This window comes from Pinus tabuliformis, chromosome Q (assembly GCF_031772625.1).
Source record: "Pinus tabuliformis cultivar Carrire ecotype Pingquan chromosome Q, CPIR1, whole genome shotgun sequence".
NCBI classification, from domain to species: Eukaryota; Viridiplantae; Streptophyta; class Pinopsida; order Pinales; family Pinaceae; genus Pinus; species Pinus tabuliformis.
This window is the reverse complement of record NC_142296.1, coordinates 5,453,410-5,465,415: the sequence shown is the minus strand read 5'-3', so window position 1 is coordinate 5,465,415 and position 12,006 is coordinate 5,453,410. Positions and strand designations below refer to the sequence as shown.

Here is a 12,006-nt window from a genome sequence, read left to right as displayed (position 1 = left end):
AAATATGTATCGTGCAACATGTACTAAAAAAGTCAATAGGAGACTACTTGATTACATAGTTACAGTTACGTGAGTATTAGCCTCGGTTGTTTCTAAATGGAGTTCAACTCACCATTATTCCAAATTAATGAAAGATGCATGTGACAACCTTTGGTGTTGTAAAATAGTTGTAGCTCGTTGATTGTTGAGTCACACTTATCATATATTATAAAGACTCCATAGACCAAGATAGATACACGTCAAAAAAATTTTAGAATCCAAAAGTTAGCGGGGCATTCTAGTCCATTTCTCTCTCCTCTCTCTACAATATGTTTTCAAATTTTGCAACCATGTGAGGAATTGTAAAAAAGTCGCTAACATGAATAAAGCTTTGTAACAGGTATATGAGACTTGGGTCTCGATCAATAAACAAGTCTATCGTAGAGTATTTTTTTTAGTTAGCTAATTATTCTCACTTTTCTGTAATGAATATCTAGCTAAGTTTTTCACTCACATATGCCCCCAATGTTGGGGTGATAGCTTGAAGATCGAGCCTTGGGTCCATCTTATTGTCTATGGTTGATGTATATTACTATGTTAGGTCATTTATAAAGTTTGGCGGAATTTGTCTAAGTCTATATAAGATTTTTTTAATAATTATAAATTTTCCACAAGACAGGAATTTTTAATTAATTTTTATGTAAAATGTAAATAAGTGATGTTAGAAGATGTTGAGGGTGTATGAGTACTCAAAATTCATCCTCTCCACCTTAGCGTTCTTCGAAGACACACTTTGGTGGGTCAAAAAGTCACTTCTAACCCCTCAAAACCCACTTTTCCTAAGTCTAGTGGGTAAATTGGAAATAAATTGCCAAAAAAATAAATGAGTGGTGAAATAATAAATATTTCCACAAGTCAAATGAAGTGGAAATGAGGTGGAAAATGCAAGTCAAAGTAAGAGGCAACCAAAGGGTAGTTTGAAGGTGATTTGGCAAACACCTCGTCACATGAGTTATTACACTCAAGGAGATCGAATTTGTGGCTTATTTTGGGGGTCAATTTGCTTCCATGACAAGTCAAATATCCTCAAGGGCATCAACTAAAGATTTATGGACAGTTAGGAGGATTTGGTTGAGATATTAGTGGAATGTGTCTCCACTAACACGTACTCCACTCTATGCTTGTACACCAAACACTTTACTTCAACCCACATGCAGGCTTAGCTGGCAGCCACACAAAAAGGTAATACGCAACATTTGAGGAACGGTCGTTGACACGTTTGCATCCCCTTTCACCCACTCTCATTCACACTTGGTAGCTCATGGGAACTCACATTGTTTGAGATAGTGATACATTATCCATTGAGGGAGTACACATTTCCCACTTGGAGAGCACCTACCAACAGTTTGATCCACTTGGAAATTCGTTGGCCATTGAGATCTTCACCACATTTACACTTGGGATTGGTCATTCTCATTATGATCTTCTCCTATTTTTTTATAAAGAGACCTAATAGGCTCTATTGTAGCTATGGTTGGAAGCTAGATGTCTTTTGTTACTCTACCAAAATTTTCATTAAAGTAATAAAAGAAGTCTTTGGGGGCACATACTTGGTCTTATGTTGTTATGCCTTTAAGCATGAGGTAATTTGTATCTTACATTGAGCTTTTTATCATATTATGATTATATCTTGTTGAATTTTCTTGCATAGCTAATGATTTTGTGTATAATTGAATGGCATTTCTGTCTAGGGAAACAAGATTGCAATTTCTTGTAATCTCCCTTGAGCTTGTGCATATCCTAAGAAATAGTTGTGATTTGTTTGTTCTTAATTGAACGACAAATCCAACTTTGCCATCATATGGCAAGTCTCCATTTGCAATAATATTTGACATTGCAAGTTTTGGTTGTGTTTAAGCAAGTTACCTAGTGCTTTTGGAGATTGGGGACATCTTTGGTTGGACTACCATCTCCAATGATCTTAAGGAACTCATAATCCATTCAAGCTAAGGACTCTCCAAATAAATCAAAGAAGAGGATCAAAAGGGGGTTCCATAAGCCCTACTTACTCCTTCCAACTCATTAAAATTAAATTATTTATTTCTTTATTGCACAAGTATTGATTAATCAAGCATAAAAGGCTAAAGTGTCGGGTTTAGTCCCAACTTTCATTCTTTAAATCAGCTGAGGCGAGTTGGTTTAGTGGATGAATTTGTTGTATTATAATTGTATTTGAATTAACATTTGATCCATACATTTTTGTCATCACATGCACTCAAATTCTCTTGCATATTTTAGGCTTGGTTTCTCTTGTATCCTCGCTTATTCTTGTTGAAAAATGTAACTAGTGTCAGTCTTCATAATTATATTTGAGTCATGATGTAATGTATTTGTCAAAAGAGAGAAAAATAAATTGTATTATAAAATAAATTGACTTATTAAAGCATGGGTTTCATGCTTGGGTCAATGGTTAATAGGTAAAAGCCTCCATTTCAGACTTCTACGGTTTGTGTCAAGAGTCCTTGTTATTGTCATTATGTAGCAAACCCTTCTTGGGCTTTATTAGTCAAGAAATAAATTTATTTTTATGTAAAATAGGTCTTCTAAGCCTCCTCCACCAAGTTGGTCTCAAAGAAAGACAAGTCGGCCTCATCAAAAGAATTCGACCTCATGGAAGCAATATAAATAGAAGCAACTCAACCTCATTTGGAACACGGACACTCAAGTTCGATCTGCAGTAGTTGGAAGCATAAAAAGGGTGTGAAATTCAAGAAAGGAAGAAGAAAAACTAGCAAAGGAGAAGGAAGTCTTTCTCAAGCAATAGAAGTCGAAAATTCTCTCTCTACTACCACACATGCAAAGTTTCTGGGTTGCTGGAAGGACCAAAATTGTAGCACTGTAACTGGGTTGAAATTTTGAACTAGCTGGGCCGAAATTTTGGATTGTTGTTGGGTTGTAGCTGTTGGACAAGAAGAGACTATTGAATTTTGTTGAATCATATTGGAAGGCTGACTTAGTGGAGGAGGAAGGTATTTTGGTCAAGTTTAAGGTCTTTGGTCTATCTCAATTTGATTAGTGGAAGAGTTTGATTGGGTTTTCCTCTATTTTGATTTTCTGATTGTTTGATGATAAGAAGATAAAAGAAGAATATAAATAAAGTTAATAAGACTGCAAGAATAACAGAAGTAAATATCAACATAAGAAAATCTCTTTTCCTTTTTGAATTTATAACAATTCTCTCACTGTTTTATTGGGCAGGCTTGGTGGGCTATCACATCACTTTGGGACAGAAGTTGAGCACTAATTTAGGGACTTATTTTGGATAGTCCTCCTCCTCATTGATTTGGGAGGGAATTGCAATAAAGACTACATGGTCTTGGAGTGGTTGATAAGCGTCCTCACATCCAATTTTTTCTCAAGACTACTACCTTCTCTTCGTTGCCCATTTTCTTCCAAAGCCTCACAAGTTTGAGCAGTTGTAACTTTCACTTTTCATTCTTCATTCAAGGCTTTCACTTCTCTCAAATAGAATTTTCTTGTAACGTTTCTTACAAGTAGAACTTGATCATTTATTATAACTCTTAGGGAAAATTATTTTTTTCTTTTCAAGAAATATTATAAAACTTTTCCCAAAGTATTCCCTCATTTCTATAAGAGGGCACTCACATTACTAATAATAAAGAATTTATTTTCCTTTCGGAGCTTATGGATACTCCCATGGGCATCCCATCCTTCTCTATTTTGAGGGGAGGAAATCTTGAATGTCTTTGTTGAGATTTCCTTACAATTCTTTTTGTTTCATGCTAATGTTCATGATTTAGTTGCATGTCATCTCTCCATTCACTAATGCACATTTTATCTTGATCTAGTTGGTCATTTTATGCTTCATCTCATTTGATTATCTTTACATGTTAATTTTCACTTGATCATTTACATGTAAGTGCTCTCAAGAATTTGATCTCATTTCCATGCAAGTGTCTTCGTACATGTTAATTTAGTTTTATGCAATAATATCTAATTTCCAATGACATGCTGATTTGACAAAGATTGCTTACACAACTCACTATAATTTGTCTCATTTCATTTACAAATTTTGTTTTAAACACTTTTCACGTCTTAAGTAATTGGAATTGATCATTTTATGTTTCACTAAAATCAACCTCCAATGGTTCAGATCTTGTGGGGGAAGCCAAGATCTGAGTAATTATCACACACGAAAAGAACAAAAGTAAACCAAACTAGAAAATAAATCAGGAACTAACTTTTATTAGATCAAAAATTGACAGTTGCAACTACATTTGGTTAGACAATCTACCCTCTTACAAAAAGAGGCTCGTTATTTATAGCATTTTTTTTAGTTACATTACCATGGGTGAGAAAATACCATGGATGAGTTATTTATAGCCTTTAGTTACATTACCATGGTTAAACACCATGGGTGAATTTCCATTCAGATAATTCCTCTCCCCTTAGGAAGCAATGTTCCCCATTGTGTGAAGTTCCCTCTGGAGAATCCTTTGTAAAAGATGAGTTGTGGATGACCAAGTGTTATTGAATACAAGGGTTTTGCATGGTTGACTCATAACTGAGGGTTTGTGGATGACTCGTAACCATGATGCATGAAGATTCGAGGATAGAGATACCTTGTAATGCTTGTGAGCCAACTGTGATGTTGACATTGTGTGGCTAAGCAAATGGAATTCGATGGCAAGGGTTTTGCGTGGTTGATCCATAACCATGGTGAACGAAGAGTCAAGGATAGAGATACCCTGTAATGTTGGTGGGCCAACTGTGAGGTGGACAGTGTGTGACCGAGCAAATGGACTTAGTTGGAAAAGGGTTTTTTGTGGTTGACCCATAACCATGATGAACGAGGGTTCGAGGATAGAGATACCATGTAATGAACCTCGAGATCGCTTGTCGATCTATTTGATGGAGATCTGGTGGCTTATCTTTGTAGATTCTCACCATCCAATGAGATGTTGCAAAGACTTCCTCCAAGTAATCAAGTTTCACATTTTTTAGTCCCATGGTTGTGAGTTTATAGGCCCACCATGACATTGCCTTGGCATTAGGAGGGGTACTTTGTCACAATAAAAAATATGCTTCAAGATAGTAAGCAAAGACAACCTTATCACCATAAACACCCCTAGCTGCTAGAAAATCATAATAAAAAGTTTTGACATACACTATTGTTCTAGAAATAATGAGCCATGAACCACAATTTGCTCCATCTTGTGCAAAAGCTTCTCCCTCCTCTTCAACCAATTTTCCAAGAATGCATAAGAAAATAATTTGTCGGAAAGGTGGCTCCATTTAACATGACAAAAAGCAGTTGTAATGAGATGGTACCATTTAAGAAAGTCGTGATAAGGATAGAGACATCTAATTGGCAAACTTTGTAACCAATTATGCACCATATAGATTGCAGTGTTGAGAAGTAGAAGCCAAAATATTGCTCTGACATATCTTTGTCTTTTTGGAGGAAATGTTGATTTATCATTTTACAACTGAGGTATTATATCTGAATTTATTCGGTGGGGATTGGAGTTGGTTTGTGTTCGAAGCCGAGGCATCCTGTTTGACTACAAATCTCTGGGATTTGCATGTACCTAAAATACCTACAATGATGGCTTGGGTGTAAGCCAACCCTTGGTCATATAATTCTTGTATGATAGGCTGCTCCATAGGCATGGAGTAGTTGAGCAATTTGTCACTAGTGTGGTGTGATAACTTGGTGCATTCAAAGTGTGGGGACTGCATTATTATCACTTTGATGAACTCCATGCTAGTTACAATCATGTCAAGCACAATCTCCCTAGTGATTCAAACAATGGCAGACTCGACCATATTCATGTCTAGTGCCTTCATGTCGGGCACCTTGTCGATCATGCCAATGCCCTTGAGCCTCTTGGCACTGGTGGTGTTGAAGGGTCCATCATCGCCACAAGTGCTGACCACGACCTTAGACTCCATAACGTTGGGGTCGTCATCGCCACAAGTGTTGACCATGACCTTAGAATCCATAACGTTGGGGTCCATGCACAATTGTTTATTGTGGTTTAAGGACATGAAGACCCAGTTGGTCACATTATGCCATACACCTGCCCCTCTTTTATGATGAGATCCTTAGTGACCACCATGTTGAATAGCTTTATTAAGGGCCTTGTCAACACCTTGTTTATGATGGTTGAGGCAAATAACACTGTGTGCTTGATGGCCATGTATTCCTTCGCCTCTTTGTTGGGGGCACCAATCTCGTCAAAGGAGAGGTGTGCAGGTTTCATCGACAACAAAAGATCATATTTTTCAGCTAAGTAATAGTGACTTGATCTCCATAAGCCCATGGTCCACTAGATCTGACCCCTTATCTTCGACCTCACCTCAATCAAACTGTAGTTATGATCCGTGAGTAGGCCTCTAGCAACTGTTGGTTGGAGTAGTTGATAAAGCAAGAAATAAATGAAAAATTGAATGGAAACCAAAAATAAATTTCACAAGTAAAACACAATGTTTAGGTGGTAAAACCTTGACAGGGTGTCAAGGAAACATCCACGGGGCAAGGGATTGGATTTTCTATTAAATCAACAATGATTCTCCTTAATTACAATAGTTCAGGCATTCATGATTTTATAAGAGTCTCCTCTGTTACATAACTATTGTTTCAGTATAATACCAACTTGGCAGTAAATACAATTTTTACACATATTTACACAATTAGTTGTCAAATTCCAATAAACTCCACCTTGACAACAATTTTCGTAATCCTTTGCCCATGCCCATTCATCATCTGTTCTGCAAGCCAAGAGAAGCTAAACACCATCGCATCTTCTCTACTGTAACTAGCTTCGTGAATATGTCTGCACAATTCTCTCGTGTATGGACCTTCTTGAGAGCTACTTTTCCGCCATTGATCACATGTCCTAGAAAAATGATACCTTACATCAATGTGCTTGGTCTTGCTGTGATATGCTGGATTTGTAGCCAAGTGAATAGCACTTTGAATGTCACAGAGTACATTCACTCTCTCCTGCGTCCTTCCAATCTCATCAAGTAGACCCTTTAACCAGATTGCTTCTTTACTGGCATCTGAAGCAGCTATATATTATGCTTTGGTAGTGGACAACGCAATTGTTTCTTGAAGCTTTGACATCCAACTAATTGCTCCACCTACAAGAGTAAAGACATAACCGGTATTATATCTCCTTTTGTCCAAATCACTTGCATAATCAACATGTACATATCCGCACACTGATCCTTCATTACCATTAAAGATGATGCAATGGTCACTTGCGCCTCTTAGATATCAAAGCACCCATTTCACTGCTCGCCAATGTTCTTCACCTGGATTTTCCATGAACCTTCTGACAACTCCAACTGCATGTGAAATGTCAGGTCTTGTAGAAACCATCGCATACATTAAGTTGCCTACAACATTTGCATATGGTACATGAGACATATACTACTTTTCTTCATCAATTCTAGGACTCAAAACTGAAGAAAGCTTAAAATGGGAAGCCAATGGAACATTAACAGGTTTCACATTGTTCATATAGAACTTTTCAAGTACTATATAGAACAATAGTTTTGTGTCTAACAATTCCTTCATCCTTACAGTATTGTTCAAATTCTAGAGAAGTAAATTCACCACCATTGTAAGTTCTTAAACATTTAATTGATTTGCCTGTTCTTTTTTCTACCATTGCTTTAAATTGTTTAAAGACATTGAATACATCAGCTTTATTTTTCAGCACAAAGACCCAAACTTTCTAGGAGAAATCATCAATAAACGTTAAAAAATATAAAGCACCTCCATATGATACAACAGGAGATGGTCCCCACAGATCAGAATGAATATAATCCAAAATTTCTTTACTATTATGACTTCCAGTTTTAAACCTCTGTTTACACTGTTTTCCATACACACAATGTTTACAGAAATCCAACTTCAAGGATTTCAAAATAGGAAGTAATTTACGTTTCATCAGTACTTGAAGACCTTTCTCGCTCATGTGACCCAATCGCTGATGCCATAGGCGAGTACCTTCTTCTTCTTTCTCTGACACAATCGCTACTTCACTGACTTGAGTACTTCCTTTGAGTCTGTAAAGATTTCCGACCTTTTCTACTTTCATAACAACTAGGGCGCCTTTAGAGACTTTCAACACTCCATTCTGACCTGTAAACTTATAACCATCCGAATCCAACACTCTCAAAGAAATCAAAATTTTCTTTAGTTCATGTACATGTCTAACACTAGTTAATGTTCTAACTGTGTTATCATACATTTTAATCTTGATATTTCCCATCCCAACAGTCTGGCATGATACATTATTACCCATAAACACATAACTACCATTTACATCTTCATATGAAGTAAACCAATTTTTGTGTGGACACATGTGACGAGAAGCACCAGAGTCTAACAGCCAACTTTCAAAACCCTGAGAGACATTACATACAAGTAAAGTTTCATTCATCATACATAATTCTTCAATAGATAAAACATCGTCTATCATACCTGAATCAACCTGATTTGCTTCCTTCTTTGGGTTATCCGACTCTTGTCGTTTCCAACAATCTTTCTTAAGGTGTCCAATTTTATTGCAATGCCAACATTTTGCCTTACACTTCTTTCCCTTTGATTTTGATCTGGAAGATCCCCTTGTTTTTTCTCCTCTTTCCTTTGACCATCCTCTGGCTATCATGGCTTTTGGTGCAACTGTTTCAATACTAGATTTCCTTCATACTTCTTCAGACAAGAGAGCTCCCACAACTGATTCAAATTTCAAAGAATCAACAGTGCTCAAACTGATTGAAGTTATGAAGTGGTCCCACGACTCGGGAAGAGAACACAACAAGGTTATAGCTTTGTCTTCTTCCTGAATTTTAACTTCCATATCTGATAATTGGCATATAAGTGTATTAAAAATATTTAAATGTTCTGCAACTTTTGTACCCTCCTTCATCCGTAGACTGTACAATTGTCTTTTCAAATAAATTCTATTGGTTAACGATTTTGTCATATATAGTTTTTCCAGTTTTTCCCATAAACCTGCAGCTGTACTCTCTTCAACAATGTTGAAGAGAACTTCATCCGCTAGGCATAACCTGATGGTACTGAGAGCTTGGGCATCCAAGTCCTCCCAGTCTGAATCTGTCATGCTAGCAGGTTTCTTATTTGCCCTATCTAATGCTTTGTGCAACCCTTGTTGCACTAGAAAATCCCTAACTTTCAGTTTCCATAGAGCAAAGTTGTTCTTGCCGGTGAATTTCTCCACCTCGAACTTTGCATTCATCATCTTGGCCATTTCTTTCCTCCTAGGGTTTCACTTTTTCAGCTAAAATATTCTGATTTTCCTTCTTCCAGCTAGGGTTTTCAAAATTTCTTTCTGATTTTGATTTTCTACACAAATCAAAATTTCTTTCTGATTTGATTTTCTACACAAAATCTAATTTTGTTGCCCTTTTTTTTAACTCTTAAGAAATTTCCAAAATTCTCTTAATTAATTTCCAGAATTTCTTTTCAAGCTTCCTCCACAGATTCTTTAAAAAATTTCTTGAAATTGCCCCAAAAAACAAAGGAAAATTTTTCCAGAAACTTTAAACCCTATTTCTAGAATTTCTTTTCAAGCTTCCTCCACAGATTCTTTAAAAAATTTCTTGAAATTGCCCTAAAAAACTTTAAAGCCTATTTTTATTTTATTTTTTTATTTTATTTTTTTCTCAAATTCACCAACGCTCAACAGAAATCATATTTCTGGTGAAAAAAAAAATTACCTGTTTTTTTTTTTCGAAGGCCTCTTTATGAAACAACGACTCTTTTTGCCTTCATTAAACGCAGCGGGTTCCCTTCCTCTAACAGCAACGTCAGACTTCTCTACAACAACGTCAAACTTCTCTTCGGCTGCGGGTTTCTCTTCCTCCAGTAGCGACGCTTTCTCTCTTGGCAAAGCGGTTCACAACGGAAATTCTCCTCCGTTACAAACTTCAAACAATGAAAGCGTCAACCTTTCAACTCACCTCCAGCAGTCAGAAAATGATGGTTCTGCTGTGTTTAACTTCAAACAAAGAAAGCGACAACCTTTCAACTCACCTCCAGAAGTCAGAAAATGATGGTTCTGTTGCGTTTAACTTCAAATAGAGAAAGTGACAACCTTTCAACTCACCTCCAGTAGTCAGAAAATGACGGTTCTACTGCGTTTAACTCCCGTAATCTTCTGCTGCTCCCTTAATTTGAACTGGTATCTCCTTTTCCCCTTCACAACTGTGGACAAGGTAATATGATGGCTCTAATACCAATTGTTTGTTGGAGCAGTTGATAAAGCAAGAAAGAAATGAAAAACTGAATGGAAACCAAAAATAAATTTCACAAGTAAAACACAATGTTTACGTGGTAAAACCTTGACAGGGTGTCAAGGAAACATCCACGGGGCAAGGGATTGGATTTTCTATTAAATCAACAATGATTCTCCTTAATTACAATAGTTCGGGCATTCATCATTTTATAAGAGCCTCCTCCGTTACATAACTGTTGTTTCGGTATAAAACCAACTTGGCAGTAAATACAATTTTTACACATATTTACACAATTAGTTATCAAATTCCAACAACCACATCGGGGAATATTGGAACGAAGTTCCCACCAACCATGGGGGACAACACCATGAAGCTCCGGTGGCCCTCGTACATGTTGAGCATCAGAGTCACCAAGATGATCACATTGCCCCGGTAATGCATGAAGACCATAAGCCTATCGTAGTGTAGGGTGAGTTGCCTGTTGGGATTGGTGGTAATGACGGTGAACTGCATGTTGTTGTTCACAGAGCCATTGGTGACAATGAGCTGGTAGATGACGACACCTACTACGTAGAAGTATGGTTTGTCAGGATGGTATATGAGCCTAAACACCAGCGTAACGACATCTAGTATTATGACTAGCATAATAAAGGAACCCTGACAGGAGGCTTGTGAAGCGCGTCGACGGTACTTAGATGAATGGATTTCAACGCCCTGTTTTGGCTTGGGCATGGGCACTGCTTCCTATATCTTTGGTGCGCCCTCTCGTTGTTCTTTATCTTCCATTAAAACCACAATGTTCTCCTCCTCTACTCAGATCTAAGTATCACAACTTTCTCTGTGGATGGACATGTGAAGAAAGAGTTGTAAGAGAAGCAGTTATGGGGATGGGATTTGAACTTGGAGAAATGGGAGTAACAGACATGCCCAATGTTAGAGTGAGAGGGACATCGATCCCTGAGCACTGGGTTACAAGAGACGGAGTGGTGACATTATAGGCCACGAGAAGGGCGAAAACGTGTGTTTGGATGATAGATAAATTTGGTAGATTATGAGTGCTGAGGAACTGGCAATGGCATGTCACTACATTGTTTATGATGACAGTCGCAAAGACATTACAACAAGCTTGGGTGTCGGCATACAGTGACACATTCGCGATGGCATTTGTACATCCTATGATCTTAGGCATGGATCAAAGTGGAGGCATGACTGTGAGTGGGGCCCAAGTCACACTCAGTTCTTGGGATTTGACGAACTAGGCCATGAGTGCAGCTATGACCATGATGGCGATTAAGGAAATATTCCATTCCAATAACGCCTTTACCACCATGGTATTTATGACGGTACTATAACAAGGTCGTGTGGTGAAGCCAAAACATGTGAAAGAAAGAAATTATTTTTAACGTCCACGAGGCTAAAGATAGCCTATGGGATATATTGCTTCTTCATCTGCTTGATGTATTTGACCTTTTTCTGTGAAGTTTCAAAATAAATGCCCCCAACTTCTCGACAAACTCCTCACCAAATAGATTATCCCAAGAGCTAGTTGTCAGAATATCTGCATAACTTTCCCTGTTGTCTTTGAAGGCCTCACATTCTACACCTAATATGGGCTATAGTTTCGCTGTCTTGAGACTATCTTGCAGGTGAAAGTCTTTAGGGAAGCCGTCTATCAAACAATTCAAGAAATGAATATTAAAATCAAGTATCGACGGTGCGTTTTGAAAC

The 12,006-nt window shown here is 37.4% G+C and overlaps 1 pseudogene; it reads right to left on the bottom strand.

The window, feature by feature from the left end:
- Window positions 1-5,067: 5,067 nt before the first annotated feature.
- Window positions 5,068-6,006, bottom strand: LOC149217997 (uncharacterized; annotated as a pseudogene).
- Between the last annotated feature and the right edge of the window lie 6,000 nt (window positions 6,007-12,006).